Source organism: Petaurus breviceps, unplaced genomic scaffold (assembly GCF_028583685.1).
Source record: "Petaurus breviceps papuanus isolate PSGF00001 unplaced genomic scaffold, PetGlider_PUasm1.0 185, whole genome shotgun sequence".
NCBI classification, from domain to species: domain Eukaryota; kingdom Metazoa; phylum Chordata; class Mammalia; order Diprotodontia; family Petauridae; genus Petaurus; species Petaurus breviceps.
This window is the reverse complement of record NW_027185797.1, coordinates 17,003,474-17,025,493: the sequence shown is the minus strand read 5'-3', so window position 1 is coordinate 17,025,493 and position 22,020 is coordinate 17,003,474. Positions and strand designations below refer to the sequence as shown.

Genomic DNA, 22,020 nt, shown 5'->3' with positions numbered 1-22,020 from the left:
GCAGCTACCCCATCAGACTGGAGATGAGCAACATTTTTTTTTCTTTCTTTGTATCCCCAGGACTCAGCATACAGTCATCACTTAATAAATGCTTGTTGACTTGATTCTGAGAGAGAGACAAAGGGTGGCATGTGCCAGGCAAGTCAAACTACCTCCATCGCCTCTCCTCCAATCTCAGTGGAAATAGCCCAGGGTGCTGAACCCAAGAACCTTGGAAACAGCATTGCCAACCCCCTCCCATCCTACCCTCTTGGGTTACCAGCCCTTAATCCTAGTCTGGGACTTGCAGACATCAATGAGAAGAGCAAATGCTATGGAGAAAGGGCCCAAATCCCTTGCTACCACCAAGACCAAATGCTGACCAAATGGCAGAGAGAGACCCAAGAGTCCCAGAGGTGCAAGTACCTTCAAGGTTACTGGTTCTGTTTCCAGCCAAACCCCCACAGTCATCATCACAGGAAGCAATCTCCATGGAGATGCGGCTTGGCAACAGCTACTGAAGATGCAGAAAAGAAGGTTCTTGCCACCAAAGTACTTGGCATTTTCACATGGTTTAACATCAAAATGAATATTATTTTATCAGTAGAAATGACTTTAAATAATATAAATTGCCATTTTCTTTTACTGCTGCTCTCTAGGGACCATAGGACCTTTCCTTCTGACTTGCAGCTCAAAGCTTCAGTATTTATTATCTTTCCTTTAAGAATATGGACTCCTTTAAAGCAAGGGTTACCTCATTTTTCTATTTGTATCTCCAAAGCTGAGCACAGAGTGTTCTATACACATAAGTGCTTAATAAATGATTTTTTTCACTCATTTGTTTACCTGGGATTTTATCCCCAGAAACATTATTGGTTTTGAAACATGGTCTTCCTACAGGAGATAGGAGGAGTAAGAAGACAAAATGGGGTACAAACTGAAAGAAATAATTCCCAAAATAAACCAGAGAAAGACTTTTCCAAAATCCACATTCTAACATGATTTCCATTCTGCCTTCTTCTGGCCAATTTTACTCTCATGTTTCAACTTTTTGACTGTGGCTATAAGTAGGATTGACTACAGTTTTGACTCAGGCACCTAAACTTAGCACTTTCAGTCTTTTGACAATATAGAGGTAACTGGACTTCCCTTCCCCACCTCTAGCAGAAACTTGGTGACCCGGGATCTCCATCACTTAGGACACTTTTATGTCACTTTGCCCAAATATAAAAATGTATAGTTGATCTTTTCTTGTGTAACTCCTCCCTGACTGGTCTCTTGAAAGGAAAGGGGCATCAACAGAGAACCACTTAATAATATGGCTGCAAGAGACATTAGAAAGCTCAGGATTTTAGATTGAGAGCTGAAAAATAGCTTGATGCTTATCTAACCCTCTCAGTTTACAAATGAGAAATAGAGGCCCAGATTAATGAAAATAGGACTCCAACTCTGGTTTCCCACTCTCTATCTGGCATTTTTTTCCTACTCCACATGATGCATCATGTGTATGCAGCATACGTTCTGAAAACCATTAAAAGGCCCCTGACAGTTGTTATTAATGTAAAACTTAAGTGTTTCCAATGAACTCTTTTATGAGGGAAAGAGCCTCTTTAATAGATATCATCATGCCCAATTAGTGACTTTTAACAGTGGGCATTTACTTATGCCCACTTTTCTAGAAGTAAGGGTAAATCTTGCTCTTGGAATAACTTAGGGCATGTGTGCGTCTTCAGCAGTTTTCAAACTCCTGGAGGCTAGGTCCGGGAGGCTGATTTCCAATTCCTTTGCTCAAGTACTACAGAGGATTGTATCTACTGTGGATCATGGATCAAAACTTTAGATAGAGCAAGAAGGGGTCTTAGTGTTCATTTAGTGCAACACCTCATTTTATAGATGAGAAAACTCAAAATCATACAGGTAGTAAGGGATAGAGCTAGTATGTGAACCTAGGTCTTCTGACACCTGTTTTGCCATTCATAAAAGGGAGAGACGGGTTCTGAAGATGAAGGGATTTTGGATGTGAAAGGTGGATCTGGGGGGATAAGAAAAGGAAATGTGTATGTTAAGGTGGCTGGGTCAGGGGAAGATATAAAAATGTGTTTTATAAGGAAAACTCTTTGATAATATTTATATGCTATCAAATAGAGTTATGTTTTAAGCTTCAATAATAGAGAAGGCTTCTGGACAGTTGGGCTATTCCTGATTCTTCTAAAATCCAATGTGTTCTGATCCATTTGGAGAAACTCTCAAGGGTAGGGCTAATCCCATTTGCAACTACCAGACAGATTTTTCTATCAGAGAACTGAACAACAATTTCTAGGAATTCTAGGCTGCTTTTACAAAATATACTTTGCAGGATAAAGAATCAGTCTAAACTATCCCTAAAGCAGAGCATTTATAACCTTTATTTTTATCATGGACTCCTTTGAAAGCATAGGGATTGGGTAAGAATCTCCTCTAAGAATAATCTTTAAATGTATAAAATAAAATACAAAGGACTACAAAGGAAACCAATTATATTGCAATCTACTTATCAAAATATACTTAAAAAAAACTTTTGTGCACTCTAGATTAAGAACTCCTGCTTTAGAGTTTCTCTCTGCTTAGGTCTAAAACACAGTTCTAGAGAGTTCTTCCTCCATTGTTAGAATATACTCAAGTTACCAGCTTTCTATATCATAGTGAGGGTACTGTGTTGCTTGATGTCTCTGTATCTCTGGTTGACTTTGCACTTGGTTCTAATCATAGCACAACCATACAGGTATCACAGTGTACTTTGTCATGAGGTTTTCCTTTACTGTCACTTTTTAACATTTGTAACTGAAGTAGAAGGGACCATTGGAGGCATGCTTCAGTTTTCCTGAACTCTTCTCCCCTCGTGAGAATTTCTTCTGATCTTGACTATCCCCAACAACAAGTAAATGTTCTTACTTTTCTAAACAGGAGAAGAATCAGTGGGCTGGAAGTATCACTGATTGGCTTAGGACTCAGTTTATAGTAGACAACACAGCGACTATCATAAATAGCAACACGAGCAGTTGGAGAATAAGTGTGCTAAGATTGCTAGCTTGCCACTCTTTGACCTGGTGGGCTTGGGGCTTGTATATTCACAATACATGTATGTGTGTACACATACATATATTGTAATGTAGTGGTTGCTTTCAAATCACATGAGATGCTTCTTGCCCCACCATGCCCCATTCAATGCCTATCTTTGGCACTTTCTTGTGGCACCTTTGGCAAATCACTTAATCCTTTTTGCTACAATTCAACTGAATTTGGACAAGATTTAGACAAGATGCACATTGTATGAGGGCAGCTAGGTGGCACGGTGAGTAGAGTGCTGGCCCTGGCGTCAGGAGGACCTGAGTTCAGATCTGGCTTCAGACACTTAACACACCTTGGGCAAGTTACTTAAACCCAATTGCCCTCCAAAAAGCAAAAAAAAAAAAAGATGCCCATTGTACTAATACACACACACACACATATATGTAGTATTTAGTATATAGGTGTCTATATGTTTATGTGCATATATTATATACACATGATATGGATGTGTGTATATACAATACATATATGTGTGTTTGTGCATATGTATACACACATACATACACACACCTATTTTGAACATGTTTTCCCCCAGTAGAATAAAAGTTCCCTGAGAGCAGGGATTGTGTGTGTGTGTGTGTGTGTCTTTGTGTCTCCAGCACCTCCTCCTCTGTTGGGCTGTAACCTCACTGAGGGCAGGAACTGCTTCATTTGGGGAGTTTGTTTTTGTAGCTCCAGAGCCTAGCACAAAGTAGGTACTTAATAAATGCTTTTTGATGAATTGATTAGTAGGACCCTAATAAATATTTGTTGAGTTGAATGTACAAGGCCCTTCACCCTAGGCAACAGAACTATAGAGATGACATGAGCTCTTATGGGCTTTATCATCTGATGGTGGAAGGAAAAGGTCAGGTCCCACATAATTATGATACAAGGCAAGAGTATAAGAAATAAGACACAAAGGAGAAGTCCAGGCGACATGCTATGAGAAACTTAATGAGTCAGGGATCCCTTTCAGCTGCTGCAAGGTATTATCAAGTAGATGGTATTTGAGAAGGACCTTGAAGGAAGGAACAAAGATGGAGGTAGGGAGAGTGAATCCATCTTTGGTATGGAAAGCACCACAAATAAAGTCACAGAAATATAAGAGGGCAGGGACCGTAGGCACCATTTAATCCATCCTCTCATTTTCCATTTAAAGAAAAGAAGACTAGAAAGGGTAAGCAATTTACCCAATATCACACAAAAGGTTAAATCCTAAAACATAATAAATCATAGATTCAGGATCCAAAAGACACTTTGAGGCCACCTTTTCCAAAATCCGAAATTTTCTGTTGAAATGATGGTGGCCAAAGGGCTTAAGTGATTTGTCCAAGGCGCTAGAAGAAGTTCCAGAGACTGGAAACCCAAGTCTTCTGCCTCCAAATCCAGCGATTTTACCCGTGTCCCACAGGGTGGGATAGGGGAGGGCAGGGAGCATCTCAAGGGCTTTGAAGGTTACCACTGCCTTACACTCTGTCTTATCCAAGCTCAGCTCTGGTAAGAGTTCACCTGCTCCTAAGGAGAGGGAAGCCCATAGAGGTAGGGAATCTCATAAATGAAAACATTCTCCTAAGAGTCTAGAGTTAGAATAAATGGTGCTAAACCTCCAAGACCTTTTGTGACGTTCTTGTAGGGTTGTGCATATAGTGAAATATTTCAAGTCAGAGGACTTCTGTTCAAATCCCAGCTCTGGTTCTCAATACATGCATAACCTTAGACACTCTGGTTCTCAATACATGCATAACCTTAGACAACACACTCTATCTATAGGAGTCTCAGTTTCCCCACCCATAAAAAATACTGGGTTGGATTGGATGACCTCTGATGTGATACCAAGTCTAGATCCTAAAATAAACTTTTCACAAGAAACAGCAGATATAAAGCAGGGGTCCCCCTTCTACACAAAAAAGGGTGCTGGAACCTAGGGTATTCTTTGATAAAACAGCAAGGCTGCAGTTTAAGCCCAGACATTTTTTTTTCCTGAGTATCTAACTCTCTCTGGGGATGGGGTAGGGGCTGCGGTAAAAAGTGAAAGAATGACCAGTCTTCCAGATGCACTGGGAAAAGGCAGTATTAGAAACAGTTGTCAAAATAGAAAACTGATGAAGTCGATTCTTTAATTCATTTCCCCCCAACTCCTGGATGTAAAGCCTGCCCACAAATCAGTGGGAACTGGGGACTTTATTTAGAGAAGGATCCCTCCCTTTATTTTCTGAAGCCTTGAGCAAAAAACTCATTAAGTGGAAACGGAAGCATTTCGAGTGTTTCCTTTGCCCTTCTCCACTCGGTATAACTCAAGCATGACAACATGGGAGGTTTGCTCCTTCTCTCATCACTTAATAGGATGGGGGAGCACTTTGTGGATTTTGCTAGGCAACCAACAGGTAGGCTTTTTAGGGCCCTTCTAAGTGACTACTCAGCAGCTTCCTGAAAACCTATTTAAAGACAACAACAAACTCACTTGCCCACTTCTCCCCTTCAATCTCTGAAAGATGCAACATAAGCTCCAGCAAGGCACGACACAGCCATTCAATTATCCAAAATACCAGAAGTCCATAAAAGAACATTTTGTTACAATTGCTTTTTTTAATTTGTGTGAAACAGCACGCTTTTACACATCAGCCCTCCCAGCCCCCTTGCCTCCTGCTCACCAGATCCCAAGCAGGAATCTCCCAGTGTTATCTTTGGATGGAACTCATTTCCCAGATATCTATTTTATCAATGTTGCGATCATTCATGGAAAAGCCAGACCAAGCCTATATATACATAATTCTGTAAAGCCACCACTGAGAGTGCAGGAAACAGACACGATTATGCCTCATGCACAAGTCCCAAAGGCAAAAATAAAGGGCCAAATTCACTGCCGTGGCAGAGATGAGCATCCAGATGTTCAATATTCCATTTTCCCAAGACTTCCCTGTTCATCCCGAAGGGTTTTTAAAGTGAAAAATGCCTGTTTGTGACTGCCCCCCCCCTCCAGCCCTCAGAGATGTCACAGCCAGCTAAGCTGCATGAATTGCTTTGTACAACTGCACGGAGTAAGTGGAGAAACAAACCAAACTCAGCCCAAATTGTGAGATCTATAAAATTTACATTTACCCCCACAGGAAGCAGATGGTGAGTTTCATCGAAGGCATAAAACGATATAGGGCAGAATGCTTCCCAGTTTAAGTTTTGGAGGCAGGTTTCTTCCTCGGGGAAAACAGAAGCAAAACCAAAAAATAGAATGACAGCAGAACTCTCTTTGCCCCTTCTCTTTTTGGGAAAGACTCACCTGGCTTTAGAAAGAGGACAGAAGCTTGCAAATCCATTACAATAAGCAAATCCTAAAATCCTCTGGCCCCAGCATGCCCACCTTTGCCATCAGTAGACATTATGCTCTCAGGCAAGATAGGACATTGCTACAGAGTGTATTTGACTCTGTACATCCTACAGAAATCCATCTCGTTCAGTTGTGTGGATCTCTTTATTGCGGTTGACATGGGCTGGCCCAGGGGACTGTCTTGTTGTACCATAAAGATCCTTAAATAGGCACCACTGATGAAACATTTAATCCAAGCCTGGGATCAAATGGCTGCTCATGTCCGTGACACTGATCGAAAAATCTATTCTCCAATTAAATAAATGCATGCAAAGCTAGGACTGTTTATTATGTCTTTTAACATAGTTCAGCTGCTCTGGAATGTATCCAAATGGCTTCATATTTTATTTAAAAAAAAAACCAGTCCAAGCCATCCCACTTTTCCTCTCATGGCTTATTTCAAACATCTCTTTGGAAGAAAACTCTCTCTTTCACCTATATGACATATGTAGTGTATGTTTGGACAAGGGAAGCATGTGTCACACCCAAAAAGCCATTCCTCAGCTCAGTGTACACATGGTCTCTCTGGCTATGCTCTGCTTAGGGTAAGAAGTCAGAATTTATTTGGAAGCCATTTTTATCAAGTGGCAGAATGGACACTTGATCATGTCCTAATTCAGCACAGTTGGGTAAGGAAGTAGGAGGAAGCATATTATTGCCAATAGCTAACTATAGCTAACATTTATATAGCTCTCGCTGTGTGCCAGACACTATGTTCAGCACTCTGCAATTACTATTGTGTTTGATTCTCACAATTATTTTAAGGGATAGGTGCTACTGTTACCCCCATTTTGCAGATGAGGAAACTGAGGCAAATAGGTGTTAATTGACTTGCCCAGCTTCACCTGGCTAACAAGTATCTGAGGCTAGATTTGAACTCGGGTCTTCTGACTCCAGGACTGGCACTCTATCTACTGTGCCACGCCAGGAGAACACCCTCTCCCCCAAAGTAGAGTAATTTTTTTATGACAGAAGATGATAGAATGACAGTAGACCCCAAGAAATTCAAATTAATGTGCCCTTGTACTATGGGACTGCATTATTGCCTTCTGAAACCAGGGCTAAAAGGTTCATATTTAGAGGAGGAAGGGGCATTTGAGGTCATCCTGTATGGTTCAGCCCTCTCATTTTCCTCATGAGGAAATTGGAGCACAGACAGGGACATGACTTGCCCAAGATCACAAGGCTGGTAAGTGGGAAAGCCCCAACCTCTGGTCCTCTGGCTCCAAAGGCAGTGGTCGTTCTCCCACATGCAGTCTTCATGGCTGACACAACTTTCAAGTTGACGTGAAAAGGCTGCATGAGCCAGCTGGTGCTTTCAAAGGAAGCATTTGTGAAACACAAATTAAATCATGAATCAAAATGCTTAAAGTTGCTAGAACAAAGAGCTAAAGTGGGGAAGGTAGAAGGATCCAATGTAAACACATTTTCCAAAAAGAACTGAAAAGCAATCGTGGACATTCCTCCCACCATCCTGGGGGAATTTATTCTGAGCAAGCTTCTCTTGGCTCTTGGAGTTTCAAGGCATATGTGAAATCCTCAGGTCATCTAGTCTGGTTTGCTTCTCACCTCAATTTAATGGATTGTTAATGCTTGAGACTCTTTCCACGGCTGGGTTCATTTGGGCTTTCATGCAGATTAACTATGGATTTTAATTACTGTTTTCTGTCATGTAGTTAACTAATATTTTTCTGATCACTCACATCAGGAGAGTTAGATTGAAGCGATGTCCTGCATCAGGTCAATTGAAAGGGATTGTTTCTGGAGATCAATGAGTTCTGCTGTCATTAAGTCAGGAGCCTGAGCACTAATGGACCAGCATTGGAGAAATATCTTTCACCTTATTTCAAAGAATCTTGAAATAACCTAGAAAACAATATCCAAAAACCTCTATTTCCATTTTGATTTCAGCATCATTCAGAGCAAAAATATATATCAGGTGGAGACCTGTTTAAATAGAAGAAAATTGAACCCAAATCAGTCCTGGCTGCTCTTCCAAAGTGCTCATCTGTTCTAAGATGTCAGTGAAAACAAAGCAATGCCACATACAACTTTTTCTTAGCACTGTGCCTGACACATAGTAGGTGGTTTATGGATGTTTACTGACTCAACTTTAAAGAATTATTAAATCATGAGGTTCCCAAATAAAATGAATTAGCCTCTTTTCACCTCCACTTAATTTAATTTTGCAGGGTTGGTTAGTAATAGAGTGACTGTGGTTATGTATAATTCATCCTATCTTTTTTTTTCTATCCTTGGGAGTTATATATTTGGGAAACTATTCAGATCTATTTGAATTTAAGTGTCTTGAGAGCAGGAACAGCTTTTTTTAGACTTCCTTTTGTATCACTAGTGCTTACTACAGTAATTGGCACATAGTAGGTGCTTAAAAATAGTGAGTGATTGAGATAATCAGTACTTGTCAATCCTATTTGAGCACTTCAGGCTTTTCATTTCCCTCTGCCCAGCCCAAGTTTCCAATCACCAAAATACCCTGTATAAAAAAATTCCCTTTGATTTTTGGTCTTAGTGTAAGGAACTCCAGGTGTAGAAATTCACTTTCTCTTTATAACAAAGCAATCATGTGTCTAAGAGAACTGCCTGGGGAAGTTAGAGGATTTGTCCACCCAGTCAATTTGTGTCTGAAATGAGACTTGAATACCAGTCACCTTGACACAGTCCACTGGTTGTCTGGCCCGTCTCATGAATAAGTCAACCAGTGAAAGGCTAAGAAACCCAGCAAGAAAGGGTAGATTTGAATTCTGAGCTTCATGCCTTCCAAATTCCTTCTCCTCTATTCTCCGTGGCATGCTCCCTTTCAAGTCCCTCTAAGATTTGTTGAAGTTAATTACTTGATGCTCTAGTTTGGAAATATCTGCTCTGTTGCAAATAGAGCCTTTTGGAGGAGGTAGAATTTAGGTCCCTCGTAAAAGACTGTAGCTGACAAGCTCGTTTTTAAGAAAAAAAAGTGAAAACATGAAAAATAAATATAAGAGGTGAATATGTTTCCAGGATATATTGCGGGAAAAGTCAGGCTGCTTGGCTCCAAGATCTTGAAAATAATAAGCAAAGGCTTTCTGATGTCTGTCATGAATTCAGTATCAATCTTTGCAACTGAAAGAACCAGTGAGTTTACAACATTCTCAGCTGGATTAGGTCTTGCAGAATGGATGCAGAATGACCTGGGGGTCAGGTAAACCTGAGTTTGGGTCCTGACACTAACACATGCCGACTGTGTGACCCTGGGCAAGTCACTTAACATCTCTTGGATCATAAGTGGTAGCAAATACATAGTTCAGTGTGTGCTCAGGAAGCCCCTCACCAGGAGTTTACTAAACATACTGAAGTCACAATTCTAGTCAAAAGTAAAACTTAAAAATTTTTATTTTTTAAAAGAATATCAAGGGGTGGCTAGGTGGCGCAGTGAGTAAGAGCGCCAGCCCCGGAGTCGGGAGGACCCGGGATCAGTTCCAGCCTCAGATACTTAACACCCACACAAAAAACTGGCTGTGTAACCTTGGGCAAGTTACTTAACCCCAACTGCTTAAAAAAAAAAAAGAGCATCAAGACATGCAAGGTAAATTACATGATGATGAAATTGGCCATTTTTTTTTAAAGTTTTTCTTTTTTTCATCCTTTTAAAAATAAGAGATGTGAATGGAGATCTTAACTGCTTCTGGGAGTTTTCCCCAAAAATAAGACTGTCACCCAAATATCCAGTTCCCTGAATGTTTCTTTCGGCTCTTCTTTGTAAATGCTACACAATGAATACATCGGCTCTAAGATCCATTCTTTAGAGAAGTCATTTGGAGGTGGGCCCACTTTTGTTTGCCTGACTTTCACAAACATGCTTGAAGCTAGTGAGGGTCTCTTCACCATGATTAATGGCCTCCCATTGGGTATATGGAAAACTTCCCAGCCCCGTTCCCTTGAGAATGCTGCATGACATGGATTTCTAGGGAAAGCTAGATTAAAAGAGGAGGAGCGAGAACTATAGTCCACCTACCCCACAGCCATCCATTATATACAGTTATAAATCAAAGTTTTCAGCCAGAACAAAGACCAATGGGCCAAACAAACAAGGGCATCCATGGCAAATTGTTTGGAGTCCTAAGAAAACTCTGGACAGGAGACAATGGAGTTGGCAAAGCCACTGTCAATACTGCTCCAAAGTCCAGCTGATTTATGAAGAATTAGGCAGGGTGCATCAAATGCCAGGACGATTAATTTAGAAAGTAGCAAATGGAAAATGTGAGTGACTTAATGTAAGGAAGAAATGAAGCTATCACAGAAAGTATCGAATCAAGCCCAATAACAACATACCCATCCATATATATTTTATTTCCACTCTGAGCTGCTGGTCATGAAAATTCTTTTTCATTCAAGACCAACACAAGCATGTCTTATTTTCAGCTCATTTGCAGATGAGATCATGGTCTTTCTTCCCACCCTTCTTGTCAGTTCTCATTTTGGGCTCCTAACTACCCATCCATCTTTTTTCTATACCAGGGATCATTTAATTTTATTTGTTTCAGATGCTGCTTACAAATCCTCACATTTAACATAAAACAACAACATTTTAAGCAGAGAAATAGACCTTAGCTAAGATAAATGGAAAGAACATGGAGGGCAATATAGGTGGCAGAAGGCAAGAAATTAAATGATGTTGTAGTTGGAACCTTAAACAACAACAATGTCATCATTACTTTCTCAAATATGTGTATTTCCAAAGAAGACTTGAAAGTTAATATTGTCATAGAAGACATTAGGAAGTAGATGCTTGACTAGAGGAAGTAGGCTGATTGTAAAGTAAGAGAGAGGAAGAAAGAGCAAGAATGTTTCAAGAGTTATCAAAGAAAGGTAAAATGAATGAGAAGATGGCATCCGGGGCATTAGGGAGACTGGAGGAGTTATACAATAGCATGGAAAAGAATTGTACAAGATGAAAAGGCATGAAGGGGTTATAACCATAGATCCATTTCAATAAGGAAACTATGTCTGGGAATTGGGGGTATAAGAAGATGAGAGGAAGATATTTCCTGTTATCATATTATGACCAAGAGTGATAGAAAGCAATGCCACCCCACACTCCAGAAAAGCTGAGTTATGAGCTCCTGCCTTGTTGCCTCTTTCTCATAAGGCTGGCACAAGAATCAGATAATATTGGGCATATATAACCTTTGATAAATCAATCCAACAAATTCAATTCAATTTAACCATCATTTATGAAGTCTTTCTTAAGGACAAAGCCCTGTTTGGCCTCAATTTCCACAGTGTAAAAATAAGCAGACTGTACTAGGTGATCTCTGAAAAGCTTTTCTCATCTAATTCCCATGAGCCTCTTTTGAATACAGAGCAGGCATATCTGTTTATCTGTTAATTCAGAGAGATGTCTCAGATCTCTTCCCATCTATGACAGGGCTGGAGAAGTGCCATAACATGGGAAGGTGTATGAGTCGAAACACTGACAATTGGGACAGCACTTTCATAGACCTGGAAGACTCCAGGGAGGCCATCCATGCACAGAAGAAAGAGAATTTCTGACTTTTAGAAAATTAGATTTGGAAGGTGGACAGACAGCTTGGTGGTACAGTGGACAGAGTGCTGGGCCTCAAGTCAGGAAGACTCATCTTGCGGAGTTCAAATCTGGCTTCAGACACTTAGTAGCTGTATGACCCTGGGCAAGTTACTTAACCCTATTTGCCTCAGTTTCCTCATCTGCAAAAGGAAGTGGAGGAGGAAGTGGCAAACCACTCCAGTATCTCTGCCAAGAAAACCCCTAATGGGGTCACAGAGAGTCAGACACGACTGAATAACAACAACAAAAGAGCTGGAAGGCAGTGACCATCTGGTCCAATGCATGCACCAAAGTAATCCCCACTGTAATGCACCCGATAATTGATCCTCCAGCATATTCTTGAAGAACTCCAAGGTAAAGGAGCCCACCACCCTAACGGAAAGTTAATACACTTTGGGGTAATTCAAATTGTTAGGAAGTTTAACAATTCAATTGCCCTGTTAGTTCTGGGCCCTGAGGGAGGGAAGCCCTTTGGTTTACTCTAGTTTGGGGGTATCTGCCCAAGGGTGGTTGTCAGGGAAGTGAAAGGATGTCCCAGTGTAATGGCCTCACGGGGCTCCCTTAGGACCTCTCTTTTATTTTCACTTCCTCCTATTTCCCAAGTCCTTCCTTCTAGGTCCTTCTTTTAACCATGATAACAGAACCCTGGGAGGTAGCTGCTATTATTATCCTCATTTTAAATATCAGAAAACTGCCTTTCTCCAGGAATACACAGCCGATAAATGTCTGAGGCAGGATTAGAAGTCGGGTCTTATTGACTCCATGTCCAGCATTCAATACACTTTACTCCTGAGCTGCCCTAAATTAAGGGTCTTATTTCTTTCAGCACTGACTGTGCCTGACTTTTCTGTAATGTCCCCTTTTAGTCCTGGCAATATACTCTGACAAAAGTAATACAAGTGTTATTCTGCCCATCTCAGAGATTACAAATCTGAAGCTCAAATGTGATGAAAAGCTAAATTCACACGGCTGGAAAATACCAGAACCAGGATTCAAGTCCAGGGCTACTCCTGATTCCAAATCCAGCACTCTATGGCACACGATTTTGTTTTTGTTTTTTTTTTAAATATATATTTTTATAAAAACAAATGAGAAGAAAAACTACAGTAACCTCAGAATAAGTGGATTACTTATTTTAATATTCCCCATTCTGATGTAATCATTTTTTTTAATTATACCCTCTCTAAAAGCTCTGTGAATTTTGATTGACAATACAATCCTGTATTCTACCTTCCAGTGCCAAACCTCTAGTCATCCTGTCTGGGTGCTCATTTTCCCATTCTGCTCTTAGAAAGATCTATACTTTTAGCAATCTTCTAGCCAAGCCCACTGAAGGCATTTACAATATAACGATATTTAAAGGGAGATGTACAACAGCTTTCCAGTTTGTCATGATACTAGCATAAAATTTTATTGCAATATTCACTTTAGAGAGTGTGAGAGAAGCTTATGTTTATTGGGTTAAGGTGATTTATGCGGAAGCATTGGACTGGGGAGGTTTCTTTCTCTAAAAAAATGTAGTAATAATGAGTTGACTTTTGAAATCTATACAAAAATTCAGCCAAGAAGAAATAGGCACATTAAAGAATGGAAATAAAGCACAATGACCTGGAAAAAGATGTTCACAAAATCTCAATAGTGCAACAAAAGAGGAGGGAAATGCCTGAACAACACTATGAGGGTCCCTAAATAATACCTGAATGTCCTTACTCAAATGAAATAACAAAAGAAAAGTACTGCAAATCTCATGGAAAAGCCAGCTAGGGTCATTATTGTTATTAATCAAAACACTGCATACTTACCCATCTGTGTAGCTCCGACCTTACCTAGTAGACAGTCCCTTAACAAGCATTTCAAAAGCACTGGGCTAAGAGCTAGGGAGACCCCTCCAAAGGATAAAAACATGGTTCCTACCTTCAAGGAGCCCACACTCTTGGAAAGAAGACAAGATACAAAGAAGCATGAAGATACATACTATACAAATGAATTTGTGGTGGTTCCATTTTTCAGTGGTGTCCAACTCCTCGTGACCCCAGGGACCATAGCACACCAGGCTCTCCTGTCCTCTACTGCCATTTAAAGTCCATCCAAGCTCATGTTGGTTGTTTCCATGCATCGTATCTATCTCATTTTCTGCTGTCCCTTTTCCCTTCAATCTTTCCCAATATCACAGTCTTTTCCAATGAGTCTTGTCTTTTCATTATGTGGCTCCCCAAAATAGAATTGCCAACAATCATTCAAAATTCCACATGACCAATTTGGACTTTGACGAACACGTAAAGAAAGCCAAGATCAATGACATTTGAGTATTATATTTAGCATGTTTGATATGTGTTTAGTATGATTAATATTAATCAAATGGCTTTGAAAGGGATCAATAGATTCTTAGGATTCAAGTCGTTTATCTAGTTTATGGCTGGAAGAGTAGACTGCACTTCACCACAGATAAAATAACCATAGAGAACTGTTACTTAGGGGAGAAATCCCAGTGAGATCTGGGCTGGCAACTGTCACACTCTACTCCCTCTTTTTGGACTAGTTCCATACCTAATGAGTTGTCATCAATTTCTGGATATCTCACTGGGTGAATCTTAATGCAATGAAATGGCATCATGTCATTGGGCACATAGGTGGCACAGTGGATAAAGCACTGTCCCTGGACTCAGAAAGACCTGGGTTCAAACCCAGCCTTAGATACTTAATTGATGTGTGACCCTGGACAAGTCACTTAACCTCTGTTTGTCTCAATTTCTTCATTTGTAAAGTGGGCATAATAATAGTCACTATTCTCCCAGGGTTATGGTGAAAATTAAATGATTTAATAATTTAAAAATGCTTTACAGTTTCTGGTACATAGTAAGCTCTATACAAACATTAGCTATTATTAATACTACAAAGGAAAACTTTTGACTCAGGAGAATATCCAGAGAATGTATATAATCCCATTATACCCATAAGTCTCAACTAAAGATTATCAAAAAATGGAGCACATTACTAAGTTGTTTTCCCCTGTTGACATTCCAGTTTTCAAATTAGTGCATTGTTTTCTTAATTGATTGCTTCAGTATTTAGCAAGGACTGAGAGTGCATCAAAATGGTATTTGACATGTCCGACAGAGTGATAAATTGTGTTTGTATCTCCTCTTTGGTTACTAAGACTAATTGTTGGTATTTGAATGGACTTTCAGTATACTCAAATCCCCTAGTTTAAACAGTCAAATAAACAAGCCATTAGGCGGAGAATAAATACATGACTCCCTAATTTTCTTATTACATATAGACAATGGCCAGGTGGTGGACTTGAGCCTTCCGCATACCAATTCTGAGTTCAAGATTTTATTTTGTCTCTGAGAGAATACCAAGATCTAATTTTGCAAAGATTAAAATAATCATTTGGTTGTTTTCCCTAACCTATTTCATCTAAAAATCTAATAGAAAAGAACTATTCCCTCCATAAATGGTTCTCTAGTAAAATATTTTCTTAGCTAGAATACATTAATAGCAGAGAGAAATTGTGAGGGATATTTTTTTTCTATCTACTTTAATAAGTAAACAGCCAAGTAGGGATCTGCAAGGCATTGGTTCAGGCATGCCCCAGGCCCATGATCCATCTTTCAGCTCTTTGCCACTTCTCTACTGACAGCTAAATTACCTCTTGGAGAAGGCTCCTGTAGGCTGTAACCAACAGCTCACCACCCAAACTAGTAAGTGAGGGAAAACGTGGATAAACAGAGATTGAAAGGTAATGTTCACTAACTGAACAAGATGGGGCAGGGGGAGAGGAGCATAATCTTCTCGGGAATGCAAAGTTTGCAGATGGGAGGAGAGAAAGAAAAGAAAACACATTTTAATGGAGCTTTAATCTCCTGGTCAAGTGGCAATCATATGTTCAGATCTAGGAAGAAGCAGAATCCCCAGCTCATGTGCTTTCTGGCAGGCCTGCCACATCCACATACCACACATCTCAAGTATGAATAATGTTCAACACATCCGTGCAAAACATTCTCTGACAAATATGTACACAAGTGCCTGGATTTCCAAATGAAGTTTGCTTGTCGCAAAAGTGAACATGACAAGAGTCTTTCAAATCCGAAATTAAATGATACAGTCAGGGATTTAGAATTGAAAAGGATAATCTAGAGGTAATCTAGTCATTTTTACAGATGTGGCCAAGAGAAGCAAAGTGAATTTTCCAAGATTACGCAGATCACGAGTGGTAGAGTCAAGTGAACCAAAAACATTTGACTGCATCATGCTGCTTCCTCCTGACTCTGAACATGGTCACTGGGCCACTTGAGGCATTCACTTTATGAGATTCAAATTCAATTGGCTATTTAGTCACTTTTTAGTCCTGCCTGACTCTTGGCGATACCATTTGGGGTTTTCTTGGGAAAGATACTGGAGGGGGTTGTCATTCCTTTCTCCAGATAATCTGACAGATGAGGAAAGTGGGATTAAGTGACTTGCCCAGAGTCATACAGCTAGTAAATATCTGAGGCCAGATTTGAACTTGGGAAGTGAATGTTCTTGACCCCAGGTTTAGCACTCTGGCCACTGCACCACCTAGCTGTCCATTATGTTCAGTATTATTCAACATATTTTTTCAGAGTGGCTTCACCATGCAAGGCATTGGTCTATGTGTAAGGGATAGAAAAATAAATCCCCATCTTCAAGAAGCCTATATTCTACTCATAGGTGGTAGCATGTTTATAGATAATTAAAGAGAAAGTGTCTATACAGAAAAAATTTTTAAGAGCTTTTTTTAGAGGGCCATGACACTAATGGCTTGAAGGATTAGCAAAGACTGCCTGAAGAAGGGGGTACCAGAGTTGAAACGTCAGAAATGGGACATTTTGCATGGGAAATAGTAGGCCACATGGACTGAAATGGATAGTGTATCAAGGGGTGTTGTTAAGGATGATCCAAGATGGAGAAAGGAGATGGAAGCCATAGGGCTTTAAATGTTAGTCTGAGAAAAACCCCAATTTATTCTCAGGCCAAAGAATTCTCAAATGAAAACTCTCCTAGTAAAGAGCTGAGGTTTTTTTTCTTTTTTTTTAAGACCTTGAGTTAGTAAAAAAAACAAAAAATAGAATGTACAGAAATTCAACGAGAACTGTTACGATGATAATAGACTCACATAATTAGGACATGTCCAGAATCCTAGGATTTGAGGCCAAGAAGACACCTTAGTGGCCATCCAGTGTATTTCTGCTCTCCGTGGGACTGAGCTCTGCTTCTGGATAGCCTGCTTAATGATGATCTAGCTGTCTTGTTCCAAAAGAAACAACTCCCTATTGGTCATCCCCATACTCTTTGGCCTCTTGCTGTTTAGTGACACCAGCCCCCCCTGGGCGGGGCGGGGGGAGAAGAGAACCCTCTTGTCTGGGAGTAAAGTTGAAGAGGAGACTGATGTACCGCACACAGAAGGTGTTTAAGAAATATTTTCCAAATACAGAAAAAATATATACAAAATATGAATCTGCTCTAAAGGATCCCCATCCTCCTGCTATCTCCAGCCATGAGCTAGGTTTGAATCCCATCTGTGTCGCGACTTTGTTACTTCAAACAAGTCATTTTCTTCCCTGGGCCTCAGTTTCTTATCTGTAAAGTAAGAGAGATGGCCTGGATGGCCCCTCAGTTCCTTTCCAGCTCTATGCTTCTTTTTGTGATTTTGAACAAGTCACTTCATACCCCAGGGACTCAGTTTCCTCACTTTCAAAACAAAGAAATTGGACTTCATGGTATTTAAGATCTTTCCCAATCTGAGGACAATGATTCCAGGAACCTACGGATTCTGGTGGAATTGAGCCTCCTCAGTCCCATATGGACCAGCCCATCCAGGAAAGCTGACTTTCTCCATATGTGCCATATCCCAACGTGATCTCTTCAGAAGTTCACACACTTCTTCACAGGGTTCATGGATTTCCTCCACAAAGTCATGTGCCAAATCGGCTTTGCCTTCTCTGTAAATATATAACTGTACCTTTTAAAATAGACTCATCAAATTCCTGTTGGAGGGATGGTGGGGCAGGAGACAGACTCTGAAGGCCATTCAGGGCATATGGGTACTGACCCTTCTGAGCAGGAAGGCCAACAGCAGCGCCCTTCCAGCTGGGACACTCCTTCCGCACTTTTTCCAAAGGAGGGCGCCTGGAGGGCAAAGCCGAGATAAGTCTTTCCCCCACACACATCCCACTTATGCTCTTCAAATAGCTCACTTAATTGACAGCATCTTTTCCCTTGAAAATTAACAAATCAAAAATCCTCCAAGACGTTGTCAGAAGCCGACGACATCTCAGCATCCCAAGGAGGCTTCATTACCGCCAAGTCACCTTTTACCTGCCTTGTGCTTTCTCCTGTCTGTGACATCCAGTCTGAAAGATGAGTTCTCTACAATACAGATCAAAGGCTGGGCTCCTGATAGCAATGGGTCAGACTGCCTTCTCCCTGGATCCAGCACAAGCTTGCATTGTTCAGGTCACAGGAAGGATAAAAGGGTCTTTTCCAAACTGGAGCTTCTGTCTTCTCATTCTTCTTCATGGTGGAGGTTAACCTTCTATTATTCTTCCTAACTCCTCCTCACCAACTGATTCTAGTGTCATCAAAAAGGATGTGACCTGTTGGCATGCATAGGAAATTGAAGGCCTGAGGTTACAAAGGAGAGTCTTCCTGTTTACGCTGTCTTTTTTAATCAAGCCAGTGTCCAACACCAAGAAGTCACACATATGTGGGCATGTGCAAATATATGCATATATACTGCCACACACAAACCAGGTGGGTTCAGGAAAGGTTATTAGATAAGAAAACATTGATTTTGAGAAAGAAGAAAAGAGTGTCTCCTGACTAGATTGGGTGGCTTGGTTAGAATAGGGCCCCCAATCCATTCATGGAGGTCAATGTCACATACTTCCTATTTCAAAGCTGAGAATTTATGCTAGGAGTATGGTTAGCTGAAGACCACTAACACATATCTGATGATTATTTTGATTGATTTAATATTTGGGGTTAGATTAGCTAGTTAATTGTCTCAACCTTTTACTTCATTTTTTTCCCATACAGTCCTAGATTACAAATGGCAGCTATCTGGGCTATAATCCCATAATGCCTCAACATTTTAAAAGACTAGGGTCAACTTGGCAGTCTCATGTAAAGATTGCAGATTAGATCTAGCCCAGGGGGATTTGGTGACAATTTGGTGAAGCTTGTGTACACCCTTCTCAAAAAAAATGCTTTTAAAAGCAAAAAATGAAATACAGAGACTTAAAAAAGAAGCAAATTACTTTCAGAGATATCAATTTTTTTTAAAGTTTGCAGACTGAAGGTGGGGAAGAGCCAAGATGGCAGAGTCTAGACAGCAACTCAGCTGAACCTTCCCTATATTCCTCTCCAAACCATTTAAAATAATGCCTCAAATCAAATTCCAGAGTAGTACAGTCAACGAAAGGTGGGGGTGAGACATTTCTCCAGCCTGCTGAGGCAAGACCAGCAACAAGTCTTGGAGAAGGTGAAACAGCAGCAGCAGCAGCAGCTTCAGGAGCCCTCAGCTCAGAGATGGCAGTGGGTCAGATAACTTGCCACAAAGAGATTACAGGGGGCCCTTTGCTGGCCCAGGGTACAGGACTGTGTTGCATTGCCTATACATAACTCCTGGTCACAGTTCTGAAGCAAATAGGAGCATTAGCACTTGTGACCACAGAAGAGCAGGGGCTGTAATCACAGTTCCAGGGACAAGAGGAGTGATGGCACATAGGTCTGCAGGGGAGCCGGGCCCTGGTCATATATTCTAGGGTCCAGAAGAATGCCTATTGTCACTAACAAAGGAGCAGGGGACATGGCCTTACCTCCAAAGCAGAAAGGAACACTAGTGCTTCTGACTGCAGTAGAACTGGGTACTTGGTTACAGTTCAAGGTCAAAAGCAGTCCTAGCACTTGCAGCCGCAGGGGAGCAAGATCTCTTCCTTGGTAAAGATAAGAGTGAGGGCCAGAAGAGCAGCAACTTCACCTATCCTTGGAACATGCTAACTTGGAAGCCCTGAAAACTTACAGATCCTCAGCACGAGCTCTAAAAATAGCAGCACAACCCCCCCCCCAAAAACAAAAACCAAAGCTTGGGGTAGTGCCCCCTCCATCTTGGGAAAAGAGCCAAACTTAAACATAAAGTTAAAAATTAAGAAATAAGCTAAGAAATGAGCAAACAGTGAAAAAAAGAACCTGACCACAAAAGCTTCTATGGTGACAGAGAAGATCAAGACAGAAACTCAGAAGACATCTATGTCAAAATAGCCACAAGCAAAGGCTCAAAGGAAAAAAAAGTGAATTGAACATAAGCCCAACAAGAATTCCTGGGAGAGTTCAAAAAGGATTTTAAAAAATCAAATAAGAGAGGTAGAGGAAAAATTGGCAAAAGAAATAAGTGATTCAAAAAAAACTATGAAAAAAGCATGAGCAGCTTGACAAAAGGAGGCACAAAAAATAACAAAGAATCACACCTTACAAAACAGAATTGGCACAAAAATTCACTAAAGAAAAGTTTTCCTTAAAAAGCAGAATTAAATAAATAAGGATAAAAGCTCACTGAAGAAAATAATTATTTAAAAATTAGAATTGGTATATTGGAAGCTAATGACTCAATGAGACACCAAGAAACAATCAAACAAGGTTAAAAATGAAAAAAAAAGAAAATTTAAAATATCTTTTTTGAAAAACTACTGACCCAGAAATAGATCAAGGAGAGATAATTTAAGAATTATTAGGCTATCTGAAAGGCATGATTAAAAAAAGAGCCTAGACATCATATTTCAAGAAATAATCATATAAAACTGCTTTGATATCCTAGAACTAGAGGTCAAAACTGAAAGTAAAAGAATCTATTAATCATATCCTTGAAGAGATCCCAAAATGAAAACTTGCAGAAATATTGTAGCCAAATTCCAGAGCAACCTGGCTAAGGAGAAAATATCATGAGCAGCTAGAAAGAAATAATTCAAATATCATGGAACTATAGTCAGGATAACATAAGATATGTCAGCTTCCACATTAAAGGATCAGAGGGCTTGGAATATGATGTGCCAAAAGGCAAAGAAATTAAGATTACAACCCAAGAATAACCTACCCAGAAAACCTTAGTATTAATCCTCCAGATTAAAAAAAAGATATCTGCCGGAAGAAGATTTTCAAGAATTACTGATGAAAAGATCAGAGATGAACAGAAAAATTTATTTTCAAATATGACAGAAGAGTAGTATAAAAAGGTAAACATGACAGAGCAATCATAAGGCTAAACTGTTTACATTCCTATATGGGAATCAGATACTTTTGACTTCCAAGAACTTTCTCATTAATGGAACAATTAAAAGGGGTATCCATAGACAGAGGGCATGGGTGTAAGTTGATTATGATGATAAAAAAAAATTACTGAAAAAAGAAGGAATAAAGAAATGGATGCTAGGTGGCACAGTGAGTAGAGTGCCAGCCCCAGAGTCAGAAGGATCTGGCCTCAGACACTTAACACACACACACACACACACACAAAACTAGCCATGTGATCTTGGGCAAGTTACTTAACCCCAATTGCCTTCCAAAAAGCAAAAAAAAAAAAAAATGGATGCACTGGGAGAAGGGGGAATAGAGAGAAAGAAGGGGAAAATCATCTCACATAAAAGAGGTACAGAAGGAAGAGTTTTCACAGTGGAAGAGAAAATGGGGGTTGGTGGTAAGCAATGCTTCAACCTCACTGTCATCTGAATTGGTTCAAAGAGGAAATGATATACAAACTTAGTTGGGCATTAAAATCTATCTTACTTAACAGGGAAATAGGAGGGGAAGGGGATAAGAGAAAGTGGGGAGGGCATTGATAGAAGGAAGGATGGATTAAGAGAGATAGCAATCAGACGCAAAACAGACTTCTGAGAAGGGACAAGGTAAAGACAGACAGAGAGACAGAGACAGAGGGGGAGAGGGGGGAGAGAGAGAGAGAGAGAGAGAGAGAGAGAGAGAGAGAGAGAGAGAG

General features: G+C 40.2%; 1 protein-coding gene and 1 pseudogene across 5 annotated transcripts in view; both read right to left on the bottom strand.

The window, feature by feature from the left end:
* Positions 1 to 18,202, bottom strand: part of LOC138161573 (uncharacterized) — a 52,773-nt pseudogene extending 34,571 nt beyond the window's left edge.
* The window catches only part of RARB (retinoic acid receptor beta), an 802,273-nt gene that overhangs the window by 491,108 nt on the left and 289,145 nt on the right, over positions 1 to 22,020 (bottom strand). For 4 of the 5 annotated variants that reach the window (XM_069088508.1, XM_069088509.1, XM_069088507.1 and 1 more), the window contains exon 1: positions 6,344 to 6,699. The exons of the other annotated variant lie outside the window; for it this stretch is intronic. The gene's annotated coding sequence lies outside the window, so the exon portion shown is untranslated. Of the gene's footprint in view, positions 1 to 6,343; positions 6,700 to 22,020 lie in introns of those variants that run through there. 5 annotated transcript variants of the gene reach the window in all.